The sequence below is a fragment of the Fringilla coelebs genome (genome assembly GCF_963513975.1).
Source record: "Fringilla coelebs genome assembly, chromosome: 18".
Lineage (NCBI taxonomy): Eukaryota > Metazoa > Chordata > Aves > Passeriformes > Fringillidae > Fringilla > Fringilla coelebs.
Genome location: NC_140044.1, coordinates 11,770,771 through 11,786,509, shown reverse-complemented (window position 1 = coordinate 11,786,509; position 15,739 = coordinate 11,770,771).

The window sequence follows — 15,739 nt, the reverse complement described above, 5'->3', positions numbered from 1 at the left end:
AGGGAGGGGATGTTCTGTACAAGGTGGGCTGAGGAATGTGCTGAGATAAGGCTCAAAAAGTGCTTTTCCAGGAGATGTGTAGGGTTGGCAGCAACACAGCAACTTTTTAACCTGGATTTTTCACGGAAGGGGGTTGGAACTGGCTGATCTTTTAAGGTCCCACCCAAACCATTCTGAGATTTTTCTGATAAAAGCAAACCTGCAAAGACCTTGTGTGTGGGGGGGAAAAGTGGTAGGAAAGAGGCCTCTTTCAAAATCTCCTCTCAGTTCTGCTGTCTTTGTTTCCTCTCTTTTGCATTTGTGTCTGTGTAGCGTTTGCTCAAAGAAAAAGTGTTGTTTTTCTTTTATACTTCAATCCTCTCAGGGGATCTAGGTGCACCTAACTGAAAGCTGTGCCTCACCACAAATCCTACCTGGTCTATTTTGTTGGGAAGGTGATTCTGAGCCTTGTTAGTCATGATGAAACAGAGAGTTGGTTAAAAAAAAATACAAAAATATCGAAGTTATCCTTTGAACTCGTGTTTTGACTTGAGGGATTTCTTCTTCCTTCTAAGCCTGCTTGCTGTTTTTTTTTCTTCATTTCTGATGATCTTTCTAGTAATGAGAATGCAAGTTATTCCAAAGGGTTTATAAAGGTTGACAGTGAATTATTATTGGTCCGTTGGGTGTTTAAATTGCAAATATTATACTCAAAATCAAGCTTTAGAAGCAAGCTCTTCTTGAAAGATTTATGGCTACAGTCACAGAGGGTGTGATAAATTTAACATGGCACACAAAGCTGGATCAGTCATGGCTTTCCTTACTGGATTCCTGCTTGTGTTGGTTGTGATAGCTGTTCTTGAGTGCTCAGCAGAAGTGTGAGTGCACAACCCTGGCAGGAAAAGCCTTTGGGATGCTGTGGAAATCTATAGGAAGAGAGAAAAATGGTGTTTGTGTGTCTGGGGCTCTGCTGGTGGCAGCAGCTCTCCTCTGTGCCCACCCAAAGGGGGAGAAGAAGAAAGGGATGAGGTCAGCAATGAGTTCCAACCTGGGGAAATCAGAAAGGTTGGAAAAGACATCCAGGATCATGAAGTCCAACCTCTTAATGGTGCCCTTCACACGTGTTCCCAGTTACACTTATGGCAGCAAAACCAGAGAGAAAACTAAACCCACTCCAAATAATGCCAGCTCCATTATCAGCTGTGTGGGTGGCAATTTATTTTTACTACAAACTGCTGTGCTTTTTGGGGTGTTTTCTTCAGGAGCTGGTTGAATTTGCTAAGTGTTCCTCACCTGGAATTCATTGCTCATTGTGATTTTCTTGATGCTGTGGTGGCAGGGGCTGATTTGCTGCAGCTGGAAGTTATTCCACACCCCACCCAAATCCTGAAGCACCTAAAATCCCACCTGCCCTGAGTCAGTTGCTCGGTGGAGATCCATTTCTTATGTTCCATTATTCATACAGAGCAAAAGTAATCAAAGCTACTTTTCCATCCTTTTGGTCTTGTGCGTTTTGAGGTGTCATTTACAGCACATCTCTGGTGCTCTGCTCCTCTCTGAAATAATTAGGAGATTATTTTGGTCAATATGACTGAATGATGATTTAGTACTTTTCAATGGTGAGCTGCGTTAGTGACTCTTTAAGGATTAGAGGCTTAATGAAATGCACACATCAGGGTGGTGATTTAATCTTTTTCTCATAAAAAATCTTCACAACAAGATAATAAACCGTAAGAATAAAAATCATTTTGACAAACCTGTCTAGCTTCCAGGCTGTGAAAATCTGAGTTAATTACCTGTGGGCCCCTTCTGTTACACTGAGGATTATTGAAAGGGCATTTTCCAGGAAAGGTGTAAAGTTCCCAGGTAGGCAATTGCAGTTCCAGGCTGGGAATGGGGGGCAAGAAATCTCCTTTCCCTTCCTACCAAGGCATGGATCCTCAAATGTGTCCCTGGGTGTGTTTGCCAACAAGTGATTTGAAATTTTCTGGTGTTTAATTTTAAAAGAGATCCTCAAACGTCCTACTGGAAGGAGTCTCTTTATGAATCAAGTAGCTTTTCAAAATTTAACAGGACAGCTGCTCATTAGCAACTTGTCTGGGGCTGGCAACTCTTGTTTTTTGAGATAGTTTTGTCTCATTTGTTGGTCCAAATTTCTCTCTCTGGGTTATCAAGCTGAGCTTCTCCAAGGCTGGCAGAACAGTGGAAGGTTTGAATTTGGCAGCTGCCCAATGGCCTGGGTGAGAGGTTTGGTGCCTCAGTCCAGTTTGCAGCACACAGGGGTATTTTTGTCCTGGGCATTTGTTTTTATCTTTGTGCCTGCACTGGGAGCCCTGTTTTCTTCTCCCCCTCAAGTGAGGGACACAGCTAAACGATGGACATCCCTCTTGGAAGGAACCAGCTCCTGAATGGTGCTGGAGAAGGAATTTCCAGCACACAAAAAAAGAAATAAGTACAGAGTTACTCATTTATGACTTGAACAGTTTCTGAACTCAGGCAGGTGCTCCTGTGCTGATCTCTTGCAAGCTGTGCTGTCCCACTCCTGATTTTCCCCTTTCTCCCTCATCCCCCCTTTTATTTGGTGCAGAGGGAGTTGGGTGCTGTTCGACTTGGTCTCCATTTCCATAAGAAATGACAGCAGCTCCCCAGAATGTCCTTCAGGTAAGGTAAGGAAATGGCTGGAGGCATTGCAGCCATGGGTCACACCTGGCTTTGGAAGCAGAGAAGAACAAGATATTCCAGTAGAAAGGTAAATGCTGGGTTGTGAGCAGCAAACTGGATTTTAAATGCAACAAACTTTCAATTTCTTAGAAATGGTGTTGAAAAAAAAGAGGAATAGGATAATAGTTGAGGTTTTGTCCTCATTACACAATGTCCTGTGCTTTTTATATTGTCCCTTCTTTCCTCTGAGAGTTTTTTGAGAGCCAATGAATTGCTTTGTAAATGGTTACAAAGTGGAAAGTGCCCTTTAAATGGGAAGATTCTTGCCAGAAGTAATACAGCCCAAAGGTTTAGGGTGAGCACAGTGAGCTTCTATAATTCCATCTCTTTTGTCTATCTCTTGTTCTCCCTCTCCCCAGCTCTAAAATTTTGGGGTGTCACAGGGAGCAGCATCTCCTTTGTTAGATTTAAATAACTGCTCAGGGAGGAACAGAACCTGCATAGGGGAAATCTCATTTATCAGTGGCACTGCTTCTAAACTTGGACTTCTAAGACAGATGTGAGGAGGATGAACAAGACTCCAGGGAGGTTGAAATGTATTTTCTTAGGGATAATGGCAAGTCTTCCTAGAGAACTCTCTCTTGTTTCTGTAGACTCCATGCCCTCAAGCTGCTATCCTGACACCTCTCTCCATATTTCTGTCTTCCTGGTAATCAAAGCTGAAATGATTCTCAGAATTACTACATTGAAATGAGCTGCTTGCTGGTACTGTGATTCAAGGATGATTTAAAAAAAAAAATAGTAATTTTGAGGTTGAAGTCTATTCTGGGCTGGAATGTAATACAGAATAATCTGCTGGCTATCCAAGTAAATTCTTGTTCATTATTTAAACATTTATTTGGCTTTGATACTGTGGCTAAAACTAAGATAATCAGGTTTTGAAATCTGATTTAGAAAAGGCAAAATATTTTTGGTGTCATTTGGAAGCAGAGAGAACATGAATAGACCCCTTTTATCAGGGATCTGTACCAAAGCAAAAAAACTCAGGAGCTGTTTTTCAACTCTGCTGCCATAAAAAGCAAATGTTGCTGCTTGTTTAATGTTTTCTTACTAATGAACCCAAATGTTGTGACCTGGGTCTGTGAATGTGCTTGATTTGTAATCAACTTCATCTGACAGGCTGTACTGCTGCCTTTTTTGTTGTTTATTTTTGAGGGGATGGGATGCTTGAAATGGTTCTTTTCATCTTTGAGATGCTCCCAGCAACTCTGTGTGCTCTGCTAACGAGCCAGACTGCCCCTGCCCCTGTGTGTGCTCACTGCAGAGCTGCCAGCCTGATGTGTGGAGTGGAGCAGCCACCTCCCAGCTGTGTCTGAGCCCAAATCCATGCCTTGGGTGGGAACTGGAGGGTGCATGGATGGGATCTGATGAACAGGCAGAATGACAAGGATGCTGTAGTGATGCCATGGGGTTTGGGAAGAGTAGGGAGGAGTGTGGTGTTTTCTGGACCCCCATGGAGGGGAGGAATGAGTGAATCTTACTCCATGCTCTTAGAAGGCTGATTTATTATTTTATGATATTATAATATATAAAAGAATGCTAAACTCTACTTAAGAATACAGAAAGGATACTTCAGAATGCTAAAAGATATTAATGAGGACTTGTGACTCTCTCCAGAGTCTGACACAGCTTGGCTGTCTTTGGCCAATAAGTAAAAACAATCACCTGTTGGAAAAACCATCTCCAACCACATTCCAAAGCAGCAAAACACAGGAGAAGCAAATCAGATTATTGTTTTCCTTTTTCTCTGAGGCTTCTCAGCTTCCCAGGGGAGAAATTCTGGGCAAAGGGATTTTTCAGAAAACATGGTGACAGAGGAGAGGAAAGAGGATTATGATACTTTTTACATTTGTGGTATGATCAATAGCCAATGAAGCTGCTGGTAATGAGGAAAACCCAGCCATGGGAGGATCCTGATCTCAGCGTGGGTTGGTTACCAGGAATGGGTTATCACCTGCTGCTTTAGTCTCAGGTAGCTGGAGAAGGAAATAATGACAAACAGAAATGAGCTTTTCCTCACTATGTCTGGCAATAAAAGCTGTTCCCTCTTCAGAAGTGCAGCAACCCCAGACATCAGGAGATGAAAGTGCAGACCTGTGAAGGATCTTGAGAGCAGTGCCTGACTGACAGGCTGCACTGGGGGATGTTTCAAGTTTGGTTTCAGGTGAGCAGGCAAGGGGAGACTGAGGCTCTGTGTGCAGGGGAGTTTATTTAAAGAGTAGCAGCACAAATCTAATTATGGGGGGAGCTGCAGGATGGAGCCATCTGTGGCATTAATAATGAAAACTCAGAGGTGATTTCTGGCAGAAAGCAACTTTGTGCCACAAGAACTGAAGAAATTCGTAGCAGCAGAAGCAAAAAAAGTCTTGAGCAAGGCTTATGAATAGACAGAATTTAATAAGCTAAAAGTGCCTCTTAAAAGGTGCTCGAGTTCCTAAGGGGAGTTTGCAGTGTCATAAGATTTTAGTGATCATTTCCCACCAACCTGTGAAGCTGCAAGAGGCCCGGTGCTATAAATATCTCCAAATTGGACACTTGTAAAAGCCAAAACTTTGCATTTTCAAATTAATGCAAATAAGCTGGGAGTGAAAAGAAAACAAAGCAGTTTGCCTTGGGAGCAGGTGGACTCCTGTGAAGGGGGAGTTCTGAAGGGCTGATGTGGGGACTTCCCTTGTTGAAATGAGGTGATGCACTTTGCAGGGCTGAAGAGCAGAGCTGAACACCCTGGTGAGTGCAGGGCCGCGTGTGCCAGCAGAGGATAAGCCACAGCTGGTCCCTGTGGAGAGGATTTAGCACTGACAAAAGAAACAAATTGCTGAGTCTGATGGTCCTGGGCCAAAGACAAAGTCTGGTTACAAGGAACTAAAACTACTGCTGGGGAAAGCTTTACAAACAGGTTACAGCCAAATGCCAGGGCTTTAGGAACCCTTGGCTTCCAGCCAGGCATTGCTAAAGCAAGTTTGCTGTATTTAGCAACCACTTCATGGCTAAGATAAAGACCCACAGTGGGAGTTTCAAGGTAAAATCCTAGAAAGGAGAACTATTCCATATCTGCAGAGAATGCTGAGAGTTGAGGATGTCTGAAATTGAGGACAGAGGGTCTCAGCAGAAGAGTTTGCAGAGTGAATGATTGATGGATCATTTGCTGATGGATGATTGATAGATGTGACTTGGCATGTAGGGATGTGTGGGAATGTGCCCCCTGTTGATGGAGGGACTAAATTATTTTGTCTGCTTAAAAAGGTAAAAAGCCTAGAAGTTTTCTCTCTTAATTTGGTACAAGACCCCTCATAGGACCTTTGGGACCTCAGATCTGGGGCTGTCCAATTGGACAGAGCCAAGAGGTCCCAGCTAGGTAATTCACTAGAAAAAGAAGAGACTAAAGGAAATAATTGCTTTTGTGGGGTGTTTTAGCAGGAGCAAGAACCTCTTGCCCCTGGCTTGGTTTTTCTCTAAGAGCCTTTAAATGTTGTCATTTATTAAACTTTCTTCTGTTTCCAGCCCTACCTCAGAAGCCATCCTGCTAACTTTGTGCCATTTGGGGTAGCTGGGCTCTCTCAGGTGTGATAGGTTCTCTGAGAGCTCATGAGACTTGGCTTGAGGAGAAACCCATGGTAAAACTCTGAGTGAATTTTTGATTTGAGGTGGTTCCTGTGCTCTGTACAGACATGGCTTGCTGTTTGTGCTGTGCATTAGTGTCTGTGTGGCTGGGGAAGGGTCTGCAGGATAATGAAGGTTAAATGCTATAAATAAGGTGGCTTTTCCCTAGGGGAAGCCTGGACTTTTCTAAGATGAGCAAAATTTGTTGAAAGACACATTTTTGTAGTGAGGATTGACAGGCTTTCCATACTGAAGAAAATAAACCTGAACGCTTGTCAGTGCTGGAAAAGGTGTTTCAAAGTGTGTTTTTGCTGCCTCTTTTCCTCTTGGAGCCAGCTGTGAGATGTTTGAGATGGGGAAGGATGTGTTTGCTAAGAAAATGATGGGTAGTGGATGTGTTACCCTGAGTGCTGGTGTCCTACAGGTTTGTCAGGCACAGCTGGGCTGTTATTGCAGATTTCCACTCCATTTTCAACACCTTCAGCACCCACTGCCTGCTGGGTGGTGCCTCATGCTGAGCAAATTTGCCCAAAATCTGAAGTTTTTAAGGTCCCTGGAACTGTTGGGGCAGTTCTTTGTCAGCATCAAAATGATGCTAACCTAGATCTCAGGTGATGCAGCTTCTTTTTTCTCCCAGAAAGTAAAATTTATTGGCAAACAGTCAACTTGCTGCATATCCATCAAGGTCAGTCCCCACAGAGGAACAGGCTGTCTCCTAGCTCTTACAATAAACACTTCTTTTCTTTTGTTTTAATTTATATGCCAGTAATACTCATCTGGAAAGCTTTTTCTTTTTCTTTCAGAAATTGTGCAGATAACAAAGAACAGCTTCAACAACTTCATTTCTTAAAAAGCCTAAAATGCATGAAAAAACAAAGCTGGGGTTTTTTTTAATTAAAAGAAAACAAACACGAAAATGAAAATGGAAGAATCAAATGGCCTGTGAAATTAAATAAATGAGAGGAAGTTTGAGAGGAGGAGGTGCCTGACCAAAGAACACAACCAACCTAGCATGTCTCAATATTTTTAATGTGGTAAGAGTTCCCACAAATAACTTGGAGGAGGTGTCATTGAGGTTTTTCTGTCACCCCATCCCTTGAATGAGGGTTGTGCTGAGAAATTTTGTTTATATTTGGGAAGGGCATTAACACTCCACACGTGGCTTTGCCCTTGCTGTGTGCTCCAGCACTTGCTCTGATATGGAGAAGGCTTTTTCCTGTGCACTCCCTTCCTTCTGCACAATGACTGAAAAAAAGTTTTGTGGATTGATTGATTTCTCTGCTCTGAGATATTGATTTGGCTTGTGGAAAATGGTCAAATAAAATCAAGTAGTGTTTGGTGCAGACAGAAAACCATCTTTTCCAGGCTCTTAGTGATTAGATCACACTGGGCTTTTTTTCTTTGCACATCCTGCTCAGGCTGGCACTAAAAGCCCTTGTGACAGTTTGGCTGCAAGACCTCAGTAAATAGCAGTTGTGTTTCTGAAGATCTTTAAAACAAACAAAAATCTTCCTGTTCAACAAAGAAGGTGACCTAACCCTTTGTTCATCCCACCCCTAACAGGATAGACTGACATTTTTCAGGCAACTTTAACTTAGTGTCCTAGATATTACTGGCTGTGAATTTATTTTTCTTCTACCAAAAAAACTCCTCAAACCACCAACAAAAAAAATCTCTCCCCCTCAAACAAAGAAATCTCCTAAAAAAAGACACAACTCCCCCCCAACAGACCCCTTGTACTTTTATTTTAGCTGTGAAGCTGGTTACTGTCATCACTGGGAAACAGAATTTTGATAAGGATTGCTGACCAGCCACATGAATAGTATAAATGACTTTCAGTTTATTAAATTGAATTTGGCAACTTGAAAGAATTCCATAAAACCTGAAGAAGTCAAACTGAAACCCTGTTCAGAGGGGAGATTTAGGTTGGATCTACAGAAGGGGAATTGCTCCCTGTGAGGGTGGGCAGGTCCTGGCACAGGGTGCCCAGAGCAGCTGGGGCTGCCCCTGGATCCCCAAGGCCAGGCTGGAACACCCTGGGATGGTGGAAGGTGTCCCTGCCCATGGCAGGAGGGATGGGATGAGCTTTAAGGTCCCTTCCAACCCAAACCATCCCATGGTTCTGCGATTCTGTCTCTGGACACCTCTGAAGGCTACAAGCATTTTAAACTCGGTGTGGCAAAATTTTCTTGCCCAGAGACATGGACAGAGAACCCCTCCTGATGCACCAAGAGCCTTTTGGGAGCCAATTTCTGGGATCTGTAAGCCCCAAGAGAAGCTGGGCAGTGACACACAGGGAGGGAGGGAGGGCTGGCAGCTCCAGGTGATCCATGGTCAGGACTTGGGGCTTGTCTGCAGAGAGCACCAGGTGAAGAAGGGTTGTTGGGGAAGATAAAACAGGAAAGCCCTATAAATATGATTGCCTGGCAAAAGATTTTGAGAATATGGAAACTGTAAGGGAGATTGAAATGAAAGCAGCTTTGAGATCCCTCAGTTACTGAACAACTGGAAAACAATGGTGTGGCCAGCTGAAGGCAATCCCCTTTTGATCAGACAACCCCCTCTGCTTGCAGACAGCTCCAAGGGGCAGAGCAGACCCCACTGGCTTGGCAGAAGGGGCCCAGAGAGGAGTTTTTAGGGTTTGAAATGTAACACAGTATGGTGATGTAATGATTCCTATAGGCTGTATGTAAATGCTGTAGGATTTGTATCTTGTACTAGACTGGTTGGTGAGATTTAGAATATTCAGCACAGAAGAAGATTTATGGCATTGTAAAGGGAACCTCGTGCTCTCACTCTCTTACCCTCTCATCCTCTCTCTCTCTTTCCCACTCTCTTTACCTCTCTCTCCCTCTTTGGGGCTGCTCTGAGCTGTGCCTGGCAGCTCCCAGCAGGTCCCTGCCCCCAGGCCCTTTGCAATAAACCCCAAGTTCCTGACCAGGCTTCAGAGATCTCTCGTGTCTGTCTGTCCTGACCGTCCTACCCCCTGCCCTCCTACAAGGGGTGAAGCAGCACTTGGCTCCTGAAGGGCCCTGCAGGACAAGGCAGAAATGGGGAATAATGGAAAATATTTTTATCTGGTGGTCAAAGCCCTGAGAGGAGCAGGAGCTCACACTGGAGGGGCAGAGGGAAGGTTTAAATTCCTTTGTTTGTGGATGGCAGCTGTGCCCTCTGTGCTGGGGGCCACTTCCTTAGGACAGAACACACAGAGTGCCCTGAGCAGCCCCTGAACCCTGCCCTGCTCAGGGCTTTGGAGTGCCTGTGATCCCCTTCATGCTGCTCCACAGGAGCCTTGGGCAGTGAGAGCTCTGACCCTTGTGGCCCCTGATGGCTGCAGGTGATGCTCCTGCCACTCCAGCCACATTTACTTTGTCCTTTTGGAGCCAGGGATTTCAGTCACTGGTTCTTCATGAATGGTTCTTCTGCTGCCCTGTCAGCTCAGTGACTCCAGCTCTGTTCCTTCCTTGTTTCAATGTAAGAGAACATCTTCAGGGGATTAAAGATTTATTACAGGACCAGTTGATTTGGCTCTCACTATAACATTAAATGCACTTATTCTGTGTTCTGTGAAATAATTTGTTTCCTTTTGTTGTCTGCTAAAAGTATTTCAACAACTTGGCAGAAGAACAAACAGACACAATTATTTTAAAATAACTCAAAGTAGCAAGAATTTTTTTAAAATTAAAAGAAGAGAAAACAGGTGTGGGGGAAGCTATTATTTAACACTTTGCTGCAATGATGAATTGCCTGGTTCTGATGTTTTTATTGCTGTTCATGTGACATCAGCTTGCTTCCTGAAGTCATCAGGTGAAAGAAAAATGAGGTTCCTTGTGACTCACATTGTTATCTCTGCTTCATGTAATATAAACAATTTTGGTCAATGTATTAGCAGAGAAAAACTGAATAGATTTAAAGCAAGGCTATGTTTAATTTGCAAGTTTTAGTCCTGAATGCTTCTCTGTGGAGCAGAGCAATTTCTCAGTTGTAAGCATGAATGTCAGTGTTCAGCACATGGTGCTGCCTCAGCTCTGTCAGAAAACAATTGTTTTATTCAGCACCGCTGTAGGAATGCTTGAGTTTCTCTGGGTGTAAGGTGGAGGGATGCAGATGTAATCCAAGCAGAGAATTCTTGCTAAATGTGGTTGTTTAGCTTTGTCCTAACAACAGGAAAACTGCTAATGCCAGTGTCCTTGGTGCTTCAATCACTCTTCAGATCCAAGGAGCTCGTGGAAAGAGAAACTGGACCTATTACATCAGACAGAAATATACATCAGAAAAATGTCAGTGCTGGGGAGAAACCCCTGGTGAGCTGTTGGGCTGGATGGGCTGGAAAAAGAGTTGTGTGTTCACCTCTTATGCCCCATCAAGGCAAAAAGGAGCACAGGAATGACAATGTTCAACTGGTTATTCCCACCTCCAAACACCCCCTTATCAAAATGCTGCCTCTGAACAGCCATAAATGCTGAGATTTTTCCTGGGTAGTTGGTTCTGCTCTGGCTCCCTATGGCTGCACTTTGATCTGCTCCTGGAGCAGGTGTGGTGTATTAGGAGGCAACTTCCCAGCCCTGTTTTTTCAGGGTTACCATTCTGTGGTTTGTTTTATCGGGGTTTTTAAGTCTGTCTGCAGGAGCAATAATTTAACATTGTCACAGCAGTTTGTGGGTGAGCTAAATCATATTTGCAGAGCATGCTTAGGATTTTTTTCAACTTAATTATTTTTAAACATTATTTATTAGCACAGCTTCCCTAAGGCAGAATGGAAGGTAACTGAATTACTTCATATGTGAATTGAGGTAGCTTGGGAGCTACAGGTTGGGCAGGAGCTCCTCACTACATTTTTGGCATCTGCTGCCACTTTGCAGGGTCTGCATGAGGAATTCCTGTGGCAAGTGCAGCCATGAGCTCTGGAGTACCTTGTGACTGTATCTGATCACCCCTTTTCTCCTGGATCCTTTGCTTCACCCCCAGGCTGTGGAATTAAATGGATTGATGGATGCCAACGGACTGGGCTGCAGGTCTGTCCATCCCTGTGCTAAAAAAAAATGGGGCAGGTAGAAAACATCAGGAAATCTAGGTGGGAGAGCACTAAATCAGCCATGTGAGTGCTTCTGCTAGGGCTGTTGAGATAGATAGAGCTGTACTTTGTGCAAGTATCTCTTGGTGTATTTTCTCCTGGTAGGGCTCTTCTAAGTATTGCTAAAGTGCTGTTTCCCTGCTATAAATTTCAGGAGTGAAAACCAGAGAAGCAGGCAGAGCCACCTCTCCAAGAGACCCTGTAATTACATTTTTGACGACTCAAGGCTGGTGTTTGTCTTTTTGTTTGATGCTGGCAGGAGCTGTGTAGCAAAAAGCCTTTTGAAGTTAATACCTAATTAAGATGGATGGGGAAGGTCACAGCCCCTGGTAGTGCTGCTGGTTCAGGCTGTTGGCTGCCTCAGGAAGGCATCAGCAGGGAGATTTACTGGGAGCCATTCTGTGCATCCAGGTTGGGAAATGTTATTTAAAAATCAATGGGTAAACAGGAGTTCTGCACACAGACAGAGAGGGAATTTTGTCAGATGAGGGAACTGAGATACTTAACTCACTTTGCTGTCAGAACATCCTTGATTGAACACAATGGGAGAGGGGTTTGAGTCACATGGAGGAACTGGAAGTGTTGGGGCTCCAGTCCTTGGGGTGGGATGTTGTCCCCCTGATATTTTCTGAAAAATCCCTTTGCCAGGATTTCTTCTCCTGGGAAGATGAGAAGCCTCAGCTTCTCCATGTTTGCTCCTCTAGAATGTGATCTGGAGATTGTTTATCCAAACATGTGAATTGTTTTTAATTAATGGCCAATCACAGCCAGCTGTGTCAGACTCTGAGGAGTCAGTCATGAGCTTTCATGATCATTCTTGTCAAGCCTTCTGATGTTTCCTTTCTCTTTCTTCAGTACAGTTTTACTATATAATTTCTTTTAATATAATATCATAAAACAATAAATCAGCCTTCTGAGAACATGGGGTCATATTCTCATCTCTCACCTCATCCTGGGGGCCTCACAACACCGCAGGATGCAGCTGCACCCAGGGTTTGGTTGTCAGGCTGGGAATGGAGCTTTGGCTGCTGTGTGATCTGCAGCACTGCTGGTCCTCATGGCAGTACCACACTGCATCACAGTACAGGATGTGAGCACCAAAATCAGGATTTGGGACGTGTCCTTAAGCGTGTCCCCAGTCCTGAGCTGATGCTGGTGTTTCAGTGTAGGAGCATACAAGTGAAACCCAAAAAGAAAATGAACCTCAGAGCCCATTGCACAGGGAAAGGCAAACAAGACAAAGTTTGGATGACACTAAACCAGTTCACACTTCTCAGAGCCCAGCTCTGTTCACTGTGCTCTGTAGATCTGGGGCTCTGAGAGAGATGCTGAGATTATTTGATCTGTTTTACAATAACAACAAGTGAACAAGACAGCCAGACCATTTCCTAGAGGGGTGACGTGTTTTGTGTGACTAAAGCAGGCACAGCCTAATGAGTGCCTGAGTTAAGGCAATTCCCACTGCTGCTAGGCTGGATGTAGAAAAGCAAATTAAAATGTAGCCTGTTTAAGTCTGCTGTGTGCACCTCTGAGTTTTGGAGAGCAAAAGTCGACCCAGTCTTCTTTCTGACTTGGTTATGTTTGCAGCCTTACTGCTCTTTATTTGCTGCCCCTGCTCAGCCAGCTGAAGGCTTTTCAAGCCTCAGATGAGGTGTTGTTGCTAAATTACAGAAATCTGGCCTGATGGTGGAAAGCTAGAAAGGAGGTGGTGCTGTTAGGTAAGCCATAATTTAGTGTATTCACACAGGCCCCAGTAAATGTTTTGCCCCACTTGAAAATTCAGGATGTCTGGTGAGAAAGGACTGTTGGATAATTGTTGGATAATAACAATACAGAAACCAGCTTCATCCTGGATAATTTCTACCAGCTGGAAATGAGGTCTTGCTGAAGAATAAAAGCACTTTTCAGCAGAGCTCTGCTAACCCAGATTCAAGCCCCCTTTGCACAGGGGGGCTTGGGCATGCCAGAGGGATGGGGGGCACATCTAGGCCTGGTGGTGGATGGTTAGATCAGAGAGAAACCCCCCAAACTTCTCCACAGAGCTCCAATCATTCCAGCCCCAGCCTTATTTCTTGGTGTCACTTTGTCACTGCTGCCTCCTACATGTTCCTTAGCACATTGGCCCTGCCATGGTCTCTCCTGCTGCTTCACAGAGTTGGGAAAATATCTCCTCGTGCCTGCAGTCAGAGTATGAGGATGAACAGGGGGGCTGGTTTAACTGTGTGAAGGTGTGTGGGGATTATAACTGGGCTCTATACCAGCTCAGGTAACTCAGAATGGGTGTTTTCTGCAGATAATTTCCATTAAATTTACTTTGTCTCACTGTCCAAGGAAATGGTTACCACAGCAAAAAGGCAAGATTTGTTTATTGTACATATTTCTTGTTAAAAGCTAATGAAGAAGCTCTTCAGTAGCTCTGAAAGAAAAAAAATTGGGAATAAGATTATAATGATAATGGTTCAATAATGTTGTAAGTATGCTATTACTAATTTTGGAGGAATTTCATCTAGGATTAAATTAGCCCCTTTGTTTTATTTAGTCCAGCAGCACCTTGGATTAATTATGGGGAGAAAAAAATTGCCATTTGGCTGTGCTAGAAGAGATTATTAAATATCTAGATCAGTAGACCACCAGAGCAGAGATAAGTGGAGAGTAAAAACCTGAGTGTTTCAATACTCATTAGGGATGCACCTTTTCTTTAGTTTTCTGAGGCTCTTTAGGGATGTGGGAGCTCAGCCTCAAATGACACAGGAAAAAGACCCCTGCTCTAATGGCATTAATAGTTTGGTGTGTTTAAAAGTCTGTGCCACAGCCCAGTGGCACTTTGGGAACATTTTAAAGGAACTATTTACAGCAGATCTGAGGATTTCCTCCAGTTTGAAGTCCTGGGAAACAGCGCTGAGGGTTCCTGTGCCTGCCTGGTTTTTGCTGAGCAGACCACCCTGGTGTCAGGGTAGCAGCTGAGTGGGAGACCTGGGGAGAATATTGCAGAGATTGCTCTGTGTGCTCAGCTGGGGAAGCTGCCAGGAGGCTGGGGAGGGAGGAAGAGGAGGAGGAGGAGGAGGGCCTTTGGGATCAGCACCCAGGGAATGTGTTGGTTTTCTGCTAGCTGCTTCGGGGGATGGAGCATTGTTGCCTCCATCTGCTGCAATGAATGCTCAGCTCTTGCCCTATATTTTTTCCCTCCTTTCCCCACGAGTGCTGCTGATTCATTTGGAGAGCAGGGAGCCACACATATGTCAGCACTCAGAAAAGGCAGTGGGAGTGTTTGCTGAGATTGCTTTGGACATTTAACCTTCCAGGTGAAGCTGTTGGCAGCTTGCTGAAGAGCGAGAGCACCTCCTCTGGCCCATCATCCTTCTCCTCCTCTTCCACCTTCCATGGCACACACCCTGTGTCCATCCACCCATGCACTCCTTAGGTGCTGAGATAATTGCTCTGCCCCTGCTGTGTTAATTGGGAATTAATCTCAGACGAGTGACGGTTATTGGAAGAGGATATTAAATATTTGGTGATGAGCTCTGGAGTAACTGCAGAGGAGTGATGTCTGTCAGGGTGTTGTGAAGTTTGCAGGGTGTATCTGAGTGAATGCTGAGCTGGGGAGAATTGTTTGTTTATTCTGAGATGAGTCAGGATGTGGCAGGGTCAGGCCACCAGAGAAATGTCTGGGGGTGACTGAGAACATGTAGGAATAAAGTAGGCTGTGAAGAAGAAACAGAACAAGGAGGTTCTTAAGGGCTAAGGAACAGAAGAATTTAAGGGAGAAGACAGAATGGGAGTTTAAAAGTGTGCGAGGAAGAAGAGTGGAGGAAAGTGTTTGGGAGCAAAAATAACATTTGCCAAACTGCTTAAGAATTAAAATTAGGTGGAGTGACTGAAGAAGCTGCTGTAAAACTAAGCAGTCATGAAATTGAGGAAGTAGTTACCACAAATATCGCACAAAGACAGCCATGGAGGGCTTGAGGACTTGGGAAGATGTTATTTGGCAAGAATTTTCCTTAAATTTAATCATGTGTGTAATATTTCCCACAGGAGTGATGAAATCTTGATGTTCCCAGGCTGAGGAGTCTCTTGAGGACTTTGGCTAGTCCCTGGTGAGGGATGAGGCAGAGCTGTGCCTAGTGTGTGTCAGAGCTGGGCTTTGGGGGCAGCAGGAGCTGTGGGGCTGAGGCTCTTTGTGCCTCCTCCTGCTGCCATGGATTTGGGGTGGCTGGAGCAGAGTTCCTGAAGTTTTCAGCCAGCTGTAAAAGAAGTTGTTATTTTTCAGCTGGTCTGATGGCCTCGCAATGGGATAACTTGAGCTTGGGGGTCATCATTCTTGAGACTGAGCCTGGCCTTTAGAGCCCTTCCCTGTTTTAAACTGTT